Below are 17423 nucleotides of genomic sequence, written 5' to 3'. Positions count from 1 at the left end.
ACCTCGCCCTCGCCACAGTCCCCCGCATCTGAAAAACCACTGCCGGCAGCAGATCCTTCTCCTACCTCGCTGCCAAGACCTGGAACACTCTCCCCACAATCCTACGACAGACCCAGGACCTGCAGGCCTTCAGAAGACTCCTCAAGACCTGGCTCTTCGACCAGTAGCACCCCCCCTCCCAGCGCCTTGAGACCCTTGCGGGTATGTAGCGCGCTTTACAAATGCAGTGATTGATTGATTGATTGATAGCAGACAGATATGTACCATAGGGCATAAGTTGTACTGACATTGGAGTTTAAAATGCATAAAGAGATACTAACACTCAGGTAAAGAAGTGGGCAATCACATCTTGACATGAGACAACTCCTTCTTTCTCACCATTCTCATCTTTATAGGACATTTCAACATCCTACCCGGGGGCTCAGCATAGTCTCCTTCCTCTGCAATTATATGGATGTCTCTCCTCAGGACGATACTATGGAAAATGCAACAGGCAACCGTGTTTTGGCACAGCTTATCAGGGGAAGGAGGAAGGCTCCACTGGTCTTGTCTAGACACCTAGACCTAGCCTTTAGGAGCCCGACATCCTGCTTCACTTGCTTCCGGGTTCTCCCATGGGCCTCATTGAAGCGGACTTCCCCTGGCATTGTTAGATTCCTCAGTCAAGCCAATAACCATGACCGAGTAGGATACACTGTATCTTCTACATGGAAGCAAAAACATCAACAGATCAGTCACGCATCAAACCATTGTCCGTTCCTAAACTAGGATTTAGGCAAGAGATCAACAAGTCATGTTGTGCACACCAACAAGCCAGGCCCTCTCTGGTCAGGTTGGAACATCTACATGGGTACATTGCTGTTCCACAATATGAATGAATCGTGTGTTGAGTCATGGAAGAGGGCACACTCACTTGAGATGTATAAGTCTGGTAAGCAGACCTTACACATTGATGGAATGGAAGTTCTTCCTATTGTGGTAGACCTGTTCTCTGTTGTGTGGTGGCACAAAGGCAATATGCGTGCCATCTATTGCTCCAACCACTTGTGGTATTCTACCCAAAGCATACAATTCTTTCTTCACAATGACCAAATCCTGTGGACGTGAGAATTGGATGTAGCAGTTGATGTTTTCCATCAGGGAAGCAAGGACTGCTTGTAGAATACCACTGAATTGTGGCTGGGACATGCCCCCAGATATTGCCACACTATATGGAATGGTGCCAGTTGCTACAAAATGCAGTACTGCCATGAGTTTTACTATTAGTATTATGGCTGTTGGCTTCCTACTGTGAGGCAGGAGATCAGGCTCCAACTGCTGGCACAAATGCATGTAGACGCATTGACATCAAATATCTGGTCCACTAAGATCCTACAAAATACATATTTAGGATTTTTTTAGTCATCATGTGTAAATAATACATTTGGACTGTATTATTTGCACCTATTTTTGTTAAAGATTTTTTTAAATACTTCCAACAGACGTAGTACTTCTCCCGCTGCACTGCCTGTCAAAGACAGTAACGGTTCACATTTTATTATGTCATATCTTGCCAACAAATGTGTTGACCATATCTCACATTTAGAAATGCACTAGCCTTCATTTTGAGTGCTGGTGAGGCAAACAAATTAGTAAAATGTGCAGCTTCACACCCTAAAATGGTGGGTGACTGACCTTGCTGTCAGAACATTGGCTATCTGATGGCCGTCAGGGGAAGTTGATTGCGTAGTACATGGTAACCTCCGTGACGGGTGCTGTTATAGGCTGACATGTATGATGGCTATATACAAAAGCCAATGGCTGTGCCTGTCTCCATCATGGATCTCGTCCACCGTGTACTTGTATGTTGCATTGTGAAAAAACACTCACTTGCCTCCTAACACTGCAGCCATCAAGACTTCCTAATCTTTTGTTGCTGTTATCGACCTCTGGGAGCCAAGAAGCTGGGCAAATCAGGTGACAAAGTCTCTGCCTTCTCCCCTGAGGAGCTGGAACTTTTTGCCAGGAATGATCTGTCTCGGTACAGCCAACTCATGTGGGACCACAGACGAAAAGCTACATGTTTAATTGGGGAATATCTGACTGAGTAACCTCTTCCTTTCTGATTCACAGGGTATATTTCATTTTTTGGTAAAGTGGGTGGTGTTGTGCTTAGAGTCAACAGAATGATGCAGCTGGGACATTTTTTGTGACCAATGTCGGAAATGTCTGTGCATGGCAATGTTGTCACCTGACAGTAAAATATGTAATGTGTGTCAATGTGACAAACAGATCCTATTTCATCACACAAACTGCAGGCCACTGACTACCAGTGGCCAGTAGACAGTGTACCAGTAGTATGACTGACAACATACAGCCAATATTGAAAACAGCCTGGATGGTCTGGGGTTGTCTGATGATGTACTGTCATGTGGGAGTCCAGCACATATCTTGTAACAGTTTGCTCAGTATGGTTTAAACCTGTCATGGAGCCACATATAGGTAGACTTAATTTATGTGCAGCAAGGTCAGATGACACTGGCTCACCATCATCCATCCCAGTCTGTTCCATTAGAAATCACACTTGTTCAAACAAACCCACAAAACCCTGTTTTCATTAGCACATAGCAGCTCTCAGATCTTGTTCTCAGTCACTGCATGTGATGCAAACCATGGATTCTGACTCTTGGGAGTTTAGGCAGGAAGCTAATGCAGCTGTGAGTACGATTATGTGAAAGGATTGTCCAGGGTTTTTGGCTTTCAGTAGCTCACAATGATTGTAAGTGATCAGGGGTGGCTCTCACAAAGATAGATTGCATAGTTCTGGGCAATTTGATGTTATAGGTCTGATTAAGTAACATGAGAAGTGCTAGACCTTGCATCCTTGGCTTGGTTTTCCCTGTCTTTTTGCCTTTGCTTCCTTTATTTTTTACTGTGTGCTGGACTCCGTTTTTGCCAGTTTTGGTACACTGGGTTCTTCACCACGCTGACCAGTGCTCTCTATCCAAATTGTGATTATGATTGCTTATCCCTGATTGGTATATTTGATTTACTAATAGGTCCCTAGTAAAGTGTACTGAAGATGCTCAGGACCTGTAAATCAAATGCTTCTAGTGAGCCTGTAGCACTGATTGTGCCACCCACATGAATAACCCAGAAAACATATCTCAGACATGCCACTTCAGTGTCCATGTGTGCAATTTTGAACTGCCATGTCGACCTTGCTACTGCACCCACTTGCCAAGCCCACACCTTCCCTTTTAGTACATGCAAGGCAACCCTAAGGTAGGCCCTAGATAGCCCCATGGGCACAGTGCAGTAGATTTTAAAGGCAGGACATATTCTGATGTGTTTTACATGTCCTGATAGTGAAAAACTGCCAAATTTGATTTTTTTTACTATTGCAAGGCCTATCTCTCCCATAAGCTAACATCGGGATTACCTTTAAACATCTGTTATGTGTAATTTCCCATTGGGAGCAGATAGAGGAGTGGAGTTTGGGGTCTCTGAACTCACAATTTAAAAATACAGCTCTTGGTAAATTTGGTTCTTAGATTGTCTACTTGAGAATGCCACTTTAAAAAAGTGAGCATTTTCTTGCTTAACAATTATGTGCCGCTTCTTGGCTGCTGAATTAACGTCAGGGTCAGATTGACAGTTGGGCTGTTTGTGAATTCACTCTAGACAGTGACACAAAGAGAGCTGAGGTGTGTCCTGCATACCCTGATGGACCTTCCCCAGCTAAAGTGGGAGGGAAGAGCTGACACCTGCACTTGAAAGGGCTGTGCTTGACCTCACGCAATACAGTCTCCATCTCCCTTGTGTGTGGCTGGTGCAGGGCAAGGATGAGGCAGGGTCTTGTGCACTACAAAGACTAGCATTTGAAGTTTGCCTACTTCAAAGACAGAAATGAGTATAAATATTGGACTGTTGACCCCGATGACCTTAGAACACTTCTGGATCAATCGGAACCTCTGCCAAAGAGAAGAGCTGGAGAGTTGTGAGAATGATTACTGCCCCTTTGCTGTGTGTGCTTTGCTGGGTTGGCCTGCTGCTTCTGCCTGCAAGAAGACAGAGGCTGGACTTTGCTGTGTATTCTGCTTGTGAAGGGCTTGGACTGAGCTTGCATCCTGTTAAAAAGTCTCATCATTACTTCATCTGCCAGCACCTGGGCTCTCTTGCTGACCCTGACTAGAGGGGAGTCCCTCCTTGGACAGGGTATAAACTGACTGCCAACTAGAGACCCCATTTCTAACAAGAAGCTAGCAAGTATTGACGGCACACATTACATCACTGCATATCAGTATTTCCACAGTTTTATGCCAAAAAAATATAGCATCTGTTTTATAAATGTACATGTGAATTTATGAACAATGATGTCACAGCACTATTGCCCAACAGTGACACTGGGCTGTCTTTTTCTGTTCTTTTATGTCATCTATACATGACAACTTCCATCAGAAGTGGGATATCTGGAAGGCCATGGCCAGTAAAGTGCCAATAAGGTGCGGACCCATTAGGTCCACAAGCGGCTTAGCCTGCACAGTTGAAAGAGGTGGGAGGGCCTGCATCAGGATACCAGAAAATCAGCTGAGAGCCAAGTTAGGCAGTCCTCCTAGCGATCCAGATGGATCCAGAGCTCCATGAGCAGTTCAGGGTCCAACAGCAGCAACAAGGGGGTAAGTAATTGTCTGTAGATATTGTTTTGCGTTGGCCTCTTTACTTTCCAGCTATGCTGTTTGCCATCAACTTTGAGGCAGACACACATTCACAGCACTTGATGTCTGATGCTGTGTGGTGTATTGCTTTTTGCTGTAGCATGCCACTAGATTCCTCCTCACACGACAAGTACTTTTGTGGGCAGACACATGGCTGCATGCAATAAAGGGATTTCCAGCATTTTCAAAATGACATGAGGGACAATTTCATAAAACATGCCTCATGTCATTATTGGGTCCAGTGTGATGATATTTCACAACTGTGTGTAGTGAATGCAGGCTTCACTACTGGTTACTGTGGCAAACTGCACAATTAGGAATCAGCTGATATATCCGACTTGACATTGCTAAATTAGTGCTATGACAATGTGAGCATGTCCATCTGCCCCAAAGGTTTTGATATTCTTTGTATAGTCTCATCATTCCTTATCTGACACATCTTTGAAAGCAATTTCTCCAGCAAAACTATGATACTTTGTGGACAGTAGCAGACGGACCTGACTCCTTAGATCTTTACAAGTGTGCATGTAAGCCAGTCTGTGATTGCCAACATGTATTAATATGCCAAAATGTAAAATAAGCAACAGAGAGGAATGTGTCTATATTGGTGAGAGAGTTGTGCGAGATTTGCGCATCCCACTGACAATATTTTTGTGTCCTTATTCCTACCCAGAGGAGAAAATGATGATGGAGAGAAATGTGATAGTGAGAGGGACATTTGCATGTGAATGGTAATATCACATAGATGTTGTGGTGTCCCATTTTGGGAAGACAATTTCCACCACAAATCTTACCTTTTGAGAGAAGGCAACCAATTATATTTCTGTACTGCAGTGGTTAAGAAATTAAACTAGGCCTATGTGTTTACTCATGCTGTTGGAACCCTTTGTTATAGAATGGATTACAAATGTATAAGTGACAAAGGCATACGTGATTTGGGAGCTGAGAAGGGTGATAACTAAACGTGTTTCAAATGTGGTGTGATGGACATTGATGTCCAATTGTGTTCTCACAGATACACTATTATTGTTGTATCTTTTGTTTTAACATCAACTGGACAAGGCAAAGGTGACAGCAGCCACATCGAAGGGGAAGATGCTGGCCACCTATTATTGGGTTTAGACACCACAGACACTGAGGGACACAGTGGCACAAAGGTTAGGGGGACTGGCCAGGAGGCCATGAGTGATTCAACATCTTTCTTGGAGGCCTCTAATGAAGTCTAGTCCCTTGTAGGTGGCACTCTGGGAAGACTGTGGCACCTGCGACTTCGCCCACCCCCACATTTCAATCTCCACACAGGCCAGGACAAAAAGTATCTTGATCACAAATAGCAAATGCAACAGACTCTCAAGCACCCACACCTCCGACAGACACATGCACAACAGACACAGCCACTCCTTCTACCTCCCAACCCAGACTTCTTCTCAACCACCCTATCCATTTTCTCAAAGAATATCTTCTTTTTGCCTGGTCCTGATCCCTTCCGTATCCCTAACCAACTCTCCTAAACCAGCCTCTCCCAAACTAAAGGACCCACCCCTTCACTAAGATCATTGACGTGCCTGTTCTCTACCCCATAGATGCCCCTTTCAGAGAAGGTTTATTCTGGCAGTGAACTTAGGAGGCAAGAGATGGGCCTGAAAGCCATTGTAGCGCACAAAGGCTGCGGCATACATTTTCTAAAGTGGATAGAAATATGACATTTAATTGAGTGATTAGACTCATCACTGTATGTATGTATTTTATTTAGAGTATACCTTTGTCCTGGCTTTATTATTCATTTGTTATTAATTGTTTGCTAATTATGTTATTTCTGCGTCTGTATGAGTCATGCACTTACTGCCATTTGTGACAGTGACAAACACAGGTTGTTTGTTTTAGTTTTTTTTTTTTAATGCATATGTTAGTGCTGTACCTTAGTGGAGGACACATTCATTTTTGTGCAGGCCCTTAAGTTGTAACTGGCCACTTACACCAAAATGACATGTGTTTCTGTTTTTTGTGAGTGCAGAATGCATGTGTGTTTATTGTGACATGATGTCTCAATAATATGCACACAGGCATTACACAGATGACCTGGCACTTTACAGAATGTGCTACACACACCTATAGCATGTTGTAGTATAATTATCATGGGAATTTTTGGTTCAAATTGGGGATACTGTTACAGTTGATACTTAAGACCTTTTGTGGACCTTCGTATACATACCTTTATGGGCACATTTCTATTTGTGATTGTTGATGCTTTTTGTGTAGGTGTCATACCATGTAGGCAGTGCGCACAACATTGGTGGGTGGTACCTATATCTCGAGGTGTGTTCTGATGCATTTTGAGGCTTCTACATTACACACTTCAGCACTGCAACACAGTATGGTGGTGTTTACACAAATTATTGTGCCATGCACAAGATGGTGTTATTATGCCTGTGACTTAAATTCTGTACTGGCGACAATGGGCTGATTTCCATCTTGGACCTGCCCCAGGAGCAACATGAGAACTAGTAGCAGCGGGTCCATGGTGAAAGGATATGTGGAAAGCTTTCAAAAGGTGAGTTTTTTGTTGAAATAGCCACCAATCCGCCAACTCAGGCATGTAGGTTCAACCAATGCTTGCATCAGTGGGATTAGCTTGATGGTAAAAGGGACTGGCGTCCTGCAACCAGCTGCCTTTGCATTTGGTGCCATCTACGCTGGAGAAGATTCTTGGCAGTGATGGTGGACCGTTGGCAGCCTTTCGCCTATCCTACCACTGACATCTAAATATAGCAGGTGGACCCTCATGGTGACTGGCAGGTTTCGTGATGAAAAATCGAAGGCAGACCATTACCACCAACATCTAGATCAGGTCCAAACTGTTTTCATATAATATCAAGATTACTACATTTTTAACATATAGCCTGAAGAATGCACAGTTAATAAAAATCATGATTACAGTTACACATATTGTTGGTGGAGAGGTAAAGTGGACAAAACAGCTGGCCACTTCTTATGAACCATTCATAGATATTCTGAGACAGGCATGCTTTAGGTCTCACTTTGGCACACCACCAGAGGACTGGCTGTGTATGTCTACTGTCTGGCTGCACTACAGGAGTCAATACATAGGTGGTCATTACAACCCTGGCGGGCGGTGTTAAAGCGGCGGTAAAACCGCCAACAGGCCGGCGGTAAAAATTTTGCAATTACGACCGTGGCGGAAACCGCCAACAAAGACACCCACTTTAACACTCAGACCGCCACGACAGCACAAACAAACAGCGTGGCGGTCACCGCCAACAGACAGGCGGGAGACAATGTACCGCCCACACTATTATGACAGTCCAAACCGCCACCTTTTCTGGGGCGGATTCACCCATGGATAAAAACACGGCAGAAACAGCCATTTCAAAGGGAAAACACTCACCTCCACACACCACGAGGAACGACGGCACCATGGAGCCGGAACTCCATATTCTTCCTGCACTAGTCTTCCTGCTCCTGTGCCAGGAGCACCAACGCTGGCAGAGAAGACTATGGTGAGTACTGCACCTACGATACAGGGGAGGCAAAATACAGGGACACACACATGCAACACCCCTACCCTCACCCACTACAACACACACACCAATGCATATCCAGACATTACAGTAACACCCCCTAACCCCCCTGGAAGAATGCAAAGACAAAAGGAAATTAGTGGAACCATTGTAATATATCAAAATAGAGTAAGCAAATATCTACATATATACACTATTAACAAAATATACACCACGAATAGTAGTCCAGGTATTGCACTATTCATAGTCCGTGAACCACTGGGCCCAAAATGCATGGGCGAAGCCCACACAAGATACCCGAACATGCAGGGGCATCAGAGAGAAATACAACAGGCACCTCAGGGGGGAGAGAAGGGGGGGCACCTCATCCGGATGAGTGCACGACGCCAGATCCACGAGGGGTGTCCATGCCCATTGATGTATCCTGGGGAGTGCAAAGCCACAGTCTCTCAAGTCTCTCCAGTGGGTGGTTTGCCCACTGCTTTATCCTGGGGAGTGCAAAGCCACAGTCTCTCAAGTCTCTCCAGTGGGTGGTTTGCCCACTGTACCATCCTGGGGAGTGCAAAGTCACAGTCTCTCAAGTCTCTCCACTGGGTGGTTTGCCCACTGCTTTATCCTGGGGAGTGCAAAGCCACAGTCTCTCAAGTCTCTCCAGTGGGTGGTTTGCCCATTGTGCCATCCTGGGGAGTGCAAAGCCACAGTCTCCCTAGTCTCTCCAGTAGGTGGTTTGCCCACTGTACCATCCTGGGGAGTGCAAAGCCACAGTCTCTCAAGTCTCTCCAGTGGGTGGTTTGCCCACTGTACCATCCTGGGGAGTGCAAAGCCACAGTCTCTCAAGTGGATAACAGTCTCCACTGGTTCTGGAGGTGGACTGGTGCCCAGAGTGCTTCATCCTATGCAGGACAAATGGAGTGGATGCATGTCTCCACTGGTTCTGGAGGGGGACTGGTGCCCAGAGTGCTTCACCCTGTGCAGGACAGATGGAGTGGATGCATGTCTCCACTGGTTCTGGAGGGGGACTGGTGCCCAGAGTGCTTCATCCTGTGCAGGACAGACGGAGTGGATGCATGTCTCCACTGGTTCTGGTGCCCAGAGTGCTTCACTCACCCCGTGACGGTCCCTGTTGCGTCACTGCCCCTGCCGCTAATGGGCTAGCGGTGCTTGAGTTGGCGGTGCTTGCCCTGTTCAGCGGTGCTTGCCCTGTTCAGCGGTGCTTGACTTGGCGGTCCTTGCCCTGTTCAGCGGTCCTTGCCCTGTTCAGCGGTGCTTGCCTTGGCGGTCCTTGCCTTGTTCAGCGGTGCTTGCCTTGGTGGTCCTTGCCCTGTTCAGCGGTGTTTGCCTTAGTGGTCCTTGCCCTGTTCAGCGGTCCTTGCCCTGTTCAGCGGTGCTTGCCTTGGCAGTCCTTGCCCTGTTCAGCGGTCCTTGCCTTGGCGGTCCTTGCCCTGTTCAGCGGTCCTTGCCCTGTTCAGTAGTGCTTGCCCTGTTCAGCGGTGCTTGCCTTGGCGGTCCTTGCCCTGTTCAGCAGTGCTTGCCTTGGCAGTCTTTGCCCTGTTCAGCGGTCCTTGCCCTGTTCAGCGGTGCTTGCCTTGGCGGTCCTTGCCCTGTTCAGCGGTCCTTGCCCTGTTCAGCGGTGCTTGCCTTGGCGGTCCTTTCCCTGTTCAGCGGTCCTTGCCCTGTTCAGCGGTGCTTGCCCTGTTCAGCGGTCTTTGCCCTGTTCAGCGGTCCTTGCCCTGCTCAGCGGTGCTTGCCTTGGTGGTCCTTGCCCTGTTCAGCGGTGCTTGCCTTGGCGGTCCTTGCCTTGTTCAGCGGTCCTTGCCCTGTTCAGCGGTGCTTGCCTTGGCAGTCCTTGCCCTGTTCAGCGGTCCTTGCCCTGTTCAGCGGTGCTTGCCTTTGCAGTCCTTGCCCTGTTCAGTGGTGCTTGCCTTGGCAGTCCTTGCCCTGTTCAGCGGTCCTTGCCCTGTTCAGCGGTGCTTTCCCTGTTCAGCGGTGCTTGCCTTGGCGGTCCTTGCCCTGTTCAGCGGTGCTTGCCCTGTTCAGCTGTGCTTGCCTTGGCAGTCCTTGCCCTGTTCAGCGGTCCTTGCCCTGTTCAGCAGTGCTTGCCTTGGCGGTCCTTGCCCTGTTCAGCGGAGCTTGCCCTGTTCAGCGGTGCTTGCATTGGCGGTCCTTCATTGCCCAGCTGGGCTGTGGCTGGTGGGGTCCTCCTGGGCAGCTGGGCTGTGGCTGGCGGAGCCCTCCTGGGCAGCTGGGCTGTGGCTGGCAGGGCCCTCCTGGGCAGCTGGGCTGTGGCTGGCGGGACCCTCCTGGGCAGCTGGGCAGTGGCTGGCAGGGCCCTCCTGGGCAGCGACGATGGGGCTGGCAGGGCCCTCCTGGCCAGCGGGGATGATGGTGGTCTTCTCCGCCGTGCTGTCACAGCAGAGTCCACATTCCCCCCGGGATCCCTGTGATCGGCTTGATTGGCTGGAGTCTTCCCCCTCTACCACCGGGCACTGGCCAACTTCTGGTGATTCACAGGGGTGGGACTGGCTGTGCTCTGGCTCCATGATAGACTGGCTGGCCTGGTTGCCGGTGCACTCCACATACCTGTGACAACAGGCACCACTGGTCTTAGTGATTTTGTGGCTGAGGTGCTAATATGGGACCTATGAGTTGGACGGAGGTGGTGGGAAATAGGTTAAGGGTGGGGAGGAAAAGTTGTTTGGAGACATTGGGACGGGTAGCTGGAGGGGGTTTGGGAGTGGAGGAAGAGGAGGTGGTTGTAGGAAGTGTAACGTTTGTGGCTTTGGGTGCAGGTGCATGTGCTGGAGGCTGTCGTGAGGTGGGTGTATGTTGGGTGGGTGTGTGCCTGCGTTTGTGTAGGGGAGGGGGCATCACAGACACACTGGGAGAGGACACAGGGGATGTGTGTATGGTAGTGGGGGTGGTGACTGCACGTGAGCGGGGTGTGCTGCTGGGTGTGCTGGTGCGGGACGTAGTGGCTGTAGAGGTAGTGCATGCAGGTGTGAGTGTAGACGAGACTTGGAGGGGGGAGGGAGACGACAAGGAGAGGGACACAGTGGAGGCAGTGGATGTTGGTGTGTCTGTATGTGTGTGATGCTGCGTGAGTGCCTGTGGGATGTGTGGTGCTTATGTTTGCCTGAGCTTCCCTTGTGTGGTGAGGTGTGTGCAGGCTGGTCTGTAGGTGTGCTTGGGATAGGCAGAGGTACAGGGGATTGGGTCTTGGTGGAGGAAGTTGGAGGGGGAGGCTTGACACAGGGACAATGGCTGCCATCAGTGCTGAGGCCAGAGTCTGAACGGTTCGATGAAGGGCAGCCTGACCAGAATGAATGCCCTCCAGGAATGCATTTGTGTGTTGCAACTCCCTTTCTACACCCTGGATAGCATTCAACATGGTAGACTGCCCAACAGTGAGTGACCTGAGGAGGTCAATGGCCTCCTCACTTAGGGTAGCAGAGGTGACAGGGGCACGGGGTGAGGTGCCTGGGGCGAAGGTGATGTCCACCCTCCTGGGTGAGCGGGCACGGGGCGAAGGCTGAGGGGCTACTGGGAGGGCGGTGCTGGTAGGGGGGGTGGCACTGTACCTGATGAAGTGGGGGGCACAGATGTTGCCACCACCACAAGGGAGCTCCCATCGGAGGACAAGTCTGTGTCGCTGGTTGCAGATCCTGTGACCGCTGTGGTGCTCCCCTCGCCCTCCGCCCCACTGGTGTATTCTGAGTCTGTAGTGTGGGCCTCCATGCCCATGTGGGATGCAGCTCCCTCGTGCTCCGGTGCCACTGCACCTCCGCCTGATGATGCTAATGCACACAAGAACAGGGAGACCGCAAAAAAAGGGGGGGGAACAGAAGAAAGACATGTTGAGTGCATGCATTACCGCTACCGTTGGTGGACAAGACAGACACAGCAGCCCCCTGTACTACGTCGCGCTGTTGGGCTCTACACTGCAATTCCTGGGAAATGGCATACAAGGCTATGTACGACATCTGCACACATAGATGACACAGGGGCATGAATACCTGTACTTGCCACTCTACAGAGGTGGGGTGGGGGACCACAGGGCCATGCCTTACAGAGGGGCCTAGCCTATGGAACTCACCCTGGCCTAGGGAAACCCACAGCCCTCCTCCCCCACCCAGACACCTCCACTGCGTGCAATGTCAGCAGAATGAGAGTGTACTCACCCCCTTGTGTCTGCTGTGATGCCCTCAAGCGCCCATCCAAATAAGGGTAGGCCACCGCCAGGATCCTGAACATCCAGGGGGTCATGGTTCGACGGGCACCCCTCCCAAGTTGGGAGGCCATCCCCAGCTGAGCCTCCTCCATCTTCTTGCTCCAGCGGCGAATGTCCTCTCATCTCTTCCGGCAGTGGGTGCTCCATCTATGGTGACCCCCAGAGTCCGGACGTCCTTGGCGATGGCACGCCAAATATCCTTCTTCTGGTGGGCGCTGACCTACATGAAATGTACAGGGGAAGAAGAGAAGTAATTACCAACTGCACCGTCAAAGTGAGTGGCCCCCATCCCTACCCTTGCCATGTGGCACATGCACCCGCCATCTTTCATGCACGCAGAACTCTGCCCCCTTCCTTCTTACAACCAGCCATCTCCACACATGCATAGCCCAGACAGCATGCTCCCTGTGTACTTACCTGTTGGTCTGGAGGACCGTAGAGTAGCGTGTACTGGGGGAGGACCCCGTCGACAAGCTTCTCCAACTCCTCCGCAGTGAAGGCAGGGGCCCTTTCACCAGATGCTCAAGCCATTGTCTCTTCCAGACCGGGGTCACAGCAGCATTTGCAGCGTAGGTCCTTTCCTGTCAAAGATCAGGTATCGAGTGATTCAGCAGCTAGAAAATGGTGGTCACATCCGCGGCGGTCACGTCCGCGGTGGTGCGTACCATCACCGCTGGCGTACATCGTCATTGGCTCCTGGGACCCATAGGGTCCAATGTTAACCAATGCAGCATTGCGCCGCAGTCTTCGCCCGCCTACCGCGATGGTGCGCAACGCCAGCACTGTTACCTCACATCCCATTGTCCCGCTTTAGAGGTCAGGCAGCTGCCATTTCAGGGGCCCACATGGCCTAGTTACCAACTGCGTCACACATACCTAGGCCTACTCTCAACACACATACAGGCCAGAATTTGTGTATGAATCGTGTTCTGTTTAGACTGTGGGTACATACCTCTGAGTTGTTTGACTCTGTGCTCGCTGTTGTCCTTCATAGGAACCGTGCGCTGGGACAAGTGAGGAGATGGTGGAATCCTCCGGTGTACCGACCGCTGGTGGACCTGTCGACAATGGAGGAAAGAAATTTGATCATCACCTACAGGTTTGACCGTGCCACAATCCAGGAACTGTGTACCCAGTTGGAGCCAGACCTGATGTTAGCAATGCGCCATCCCACAGGAATCCCCCCTCAAGTGCAGGTGCTGTCAGTGCTCCATTTCCTTGCAAGTAGGTCTTTTCAAACAACTGTGGCCATGGCATCAGGGATGTCCCAGCCTATGTTTTCCAACGTGTTGTCCAGAGTGTTGTCTGCCCTGCTGAAACACATGCAGAGCTACATCGTTTTCCCTCAGGTGGAGGACTTGCCTACAGTGAAAGGTGATTTCTATGCCCTTGGACATATCCCCAACATCATAGGTGCTATTGATGGGACCCATGTGGCTTTGGTCCCCCCCCACAGGAGTGAACAGGTGTACAGGAACCGGAAGAGTTATCATTCCATGAATGTACAGATGGTGTGTTTGGCAGACCAGTACATCTCCCATGTGAATGCCATGCTCCCTGGCTCAGTGCATGATGCCTACATCATGCGGAATAGCAGCATCCCTTATGTGATGGGTCAACTACAGAGGCACCGGGTGTGGCTATTAGGTGACTCTGGTTACCCCAACCTGTCATGGCTACTGACCCCAGTGAGGAATCCCAGGTCCAGGACAGAGGAACGCTACAATGAGGCACATGGGCGAACTAGGAGGGTGATCGAAAGCACCTTCGGCCTCCTGAAGGCCAGGTTTAGGTGCCTCCATAAGACAGGTGGATCCCTATTCTACTCACCAAAGAAGGTGTGCCAGATCATCGTGGCCTGCTGTATGCTTCATAACTTGGCTTTGCAACAACAGGTGCCTTTTCTGCAGGAGGATGGTCCAGATGGCAGTGTTGTGGCAGATGTGGAGCCTGTGGACAGTGATGAGGAGGAAGCAGAGGAAGAAGACATTGACAACAGGGACTCAGTCATCCAGCAATATTTCCAGTGAGACACAGGTGAGAATACATTCCTGCCTACTACAAGTACTTTTACACTTCTACCTCTCTCTTGTCTGTCGATTTCACCCAGTGTATGGTCACTGAGTTGTCACTTTCCCTTATGGTTTCACAGGTGTGGGTCCCAACGTGTGTCATCTGCTTAGATTCCTCATGGACTAGAGCTGTGTGTCAACGGTATGTTGACATTACTATTTCCTGGAAATGTTGTCACTGTAATTGCAAATACACTATTTAGAAATCACAGACAGACTCCAAATCTTTTGGTGTTTTAGGTGTGTTTATTTACCTACAAATTATTGGAGGGGGAAGTTAAATGGTGAGGGGTGATGGCGGAGGAGTGTCCATGGCAGAGTCCAGTCTATTTGTCTCATTGGTGCATTGCCCATATGGGCATAGGAAGTGGAGCTGGGGCAGTTCAAATATGGACAGGGTGACAAAGTGGGACAGTGGGTTGACAATCAGGGTGGTCTCAGTTCTTGGTGGGGGTCTTGGCATCATGTTCTGTCTTGTTCCTGGATCTCAGGGACCGCTTGCTGGTTCTCCATCTGCAGGGGGTGGGGTGCTGGTGCGGTGGTTCTGTGGCGGTGCATCCTGTCCACTAGCGCCGGCAGAGGTGGTGGGCAGTTCATCGTCCATGCTAGTGTCAGGGGGCCATTGGAGTGCCACAGTGTCCCTCCTGGTGTTGAGTATTTCCTTCGGCACCCCTACGATGGTGCCCAGGGCGGAGCTGATGGTTCTGAGTTCCTCCCTGAACCCCAAATACTGTTCCTCCTGCATGCGCTGGGTCTCCTGAAACTTGGCCAGGACCTTTGCCATCGTCTCCTGGGAGTGGTGGTATGCTCCCATGATGGAGGAGAGTGCCTCGTGGAGAGTGGGTTCCCTGGGCTTGTCCGCCCCCTGTCGCACAGCAGCCCTCCCAGTTCCCCTGTTTCCCTGTGCCTCCGTCCCCTGGACCGTGTGCCCACTACCACTGCCCCCAGGTCCCTGTTGTTGTTGGGGTGGTGGGTTATCCTGGGTTTCCTGTAGTGGTGGACACACAGCTGATTGACATGTCCTGGGGACGGAGGTATGGGCCCACTGGGTGGGTGCTGTGCTGGTGTTACCAGAGGGTGGAAGGTCTGTGGTGGCCTGTGCCTGTGTGAGGGGAACCGACTGTCTTGAGGCCCACAATGGTCCGGGCTGGTCATCTAGATCCTGGTGGACAGAGCTGCTGTCATCACTGTGGGCCTCTTCTGTGGGTGGGGTGGAGATGTCTGGACCCTCCTGTCTGGTGACGTTGGGTAGTGGTCCTGCAGGGGTGGAAAAGCATGATTATTGCATCTGTGTGTTTCATGGTGTGCAATGGGTGGGTGACCGTGTACCTCAGTGCTGGCATTCCTGTGTGGGGGCTTGTATGATGATGGTTTAGGGGGTTGTATGGGTATGTGCAGTGGGCATGCTTTAGTGATGGGTGCCCATGCTTTGTTTTTGCATGCAGGGCTTGGTGTTGGGATGGGTGGTTTGTGATATTGGTACATTTGTGAGGAGTTGGAGTGCTGGGGGTGAGGGTGGGGGTATGTGCTGGCATGCAGGTAAGGTGGGGGATGTAATAGTTAAGATTTGACTTACCAGAGTCCATTCCTTCACCGACTCCTGCGAGGCCCTCAGGATGCAGAATCTCCAAGACCTGCTCCTCCCATGTTGTTAGTTGTGGGGGAGGAGGTGTGGGTCTGCCGCCAGTCCGCTGAACCGCCTGGTGGTGTTTAGAGACCACGGAACGCACCTTCCCTGTAGGTCGTTCCACCTCTTCCTGATGTCGTCCCGATTTCTTGGGTGTTGTCCCACTGCGTTCACCCTGTCGACTATTCTTCGCCATAGCTTCATCTTCCTTGCAATGGAGGTGTGCTGCACCTGTGCTCCAAATAGCTGTGGCTCTACCCGGACGATTTCCTCTACCATGACCCTGAGCTCCTCCTCTGAGAACCTGGGGTGTCTTTGCCGTGCCATGGGGTGGTGTGGGTGATGTGTGGGGTGGAGTGTGTGGTGAGAAGTGTGGTGATATGTAGTGGTGTGTTGTGTTTTGTGCATGGAAGTTGTGTGGGTGATGGTGTTAAGTGCCTGTGGATGCTAGTTTGTGGATGGTGGTGTCTCTCTCTGGCCTTCTCTCTGTAATAGTGGTTGTAAGGGTTTGTGTGTGATGTGGGTGTGTGTTTTATATTGTATTGTGTGTGTGGGAGTGGTGTGTATGTGTATCAGGTGTGTGTATTTCGAATTGTCCAATGTAGTGGTGTTTTGTAGAAGTGTGTGTATTTTGAGCGCAGCGGTGTGTATCGCCAATAGAATACCGCGGTTGAAAGACCGCCGCGTGGATTCGTGGGTCGTGATAGTGTGGGCGTACTTCTGTTTGCATGACGGTTGAGGTTTTGTTTTTTCGCCAGTTTATCACTGACCTTTGGTGTGGCGGAGTTGAGTGGGTGTCTGAATTTTGTCGGATTTCGAGATGTGGGTCATAATAGCTGTGGCACAATTCTGGGGCCACGGTGGTGTGTTGGCGGTTTTCTGCACGGCGGTAAGCGGCTTTTACCGCCAATGTTGTAATGACCACCATAGTCTGCTCACTCCACAAATGCAAATGTGTCCCACAGGAGTCACCGGCAATGGACCACCATCCTCTTAGTAGGACAGCTGTTCCACCATCCTTGGAAGAATTTCACACATTGCAGATTCCAAAGGTTTAAATGATCCCCTCACATGATTACTTGACCCATAACAATAAATATTGCAGTTTAAAAAGATTGCCAAGTTTAAAAAAGCACTGAAAACTGGCCACAATCCAGCCTGTGAGTCAGCAAGCTGAATTAAGCTGAAAACTACATTAAACAGCCACTAGCATACAAATGAAATGTATAGCAGCAGTCATAAATAAACTCAGCCAACTTT

The sequence above is a fragment of the Pleurodeles waltl genome, chromosome 8 (genome assembly GCF_031143425.1).
Source record: "Pleurodeles waltl isolate 20211129_DDA chromosome 8, aPleWal1.hap1.20221129, whole genome shotgun sequence".
NCBI lineage: Eukaryota > Metazoa > Chordata > Amphibia > Caudata > Salamandridae > Pleurodeles > Pleurodeles waltl.
The sequence above is the reverse complement of the archived record's forward strand: the minus strand, read 5'-3'. Positions refer to the sequence as shown.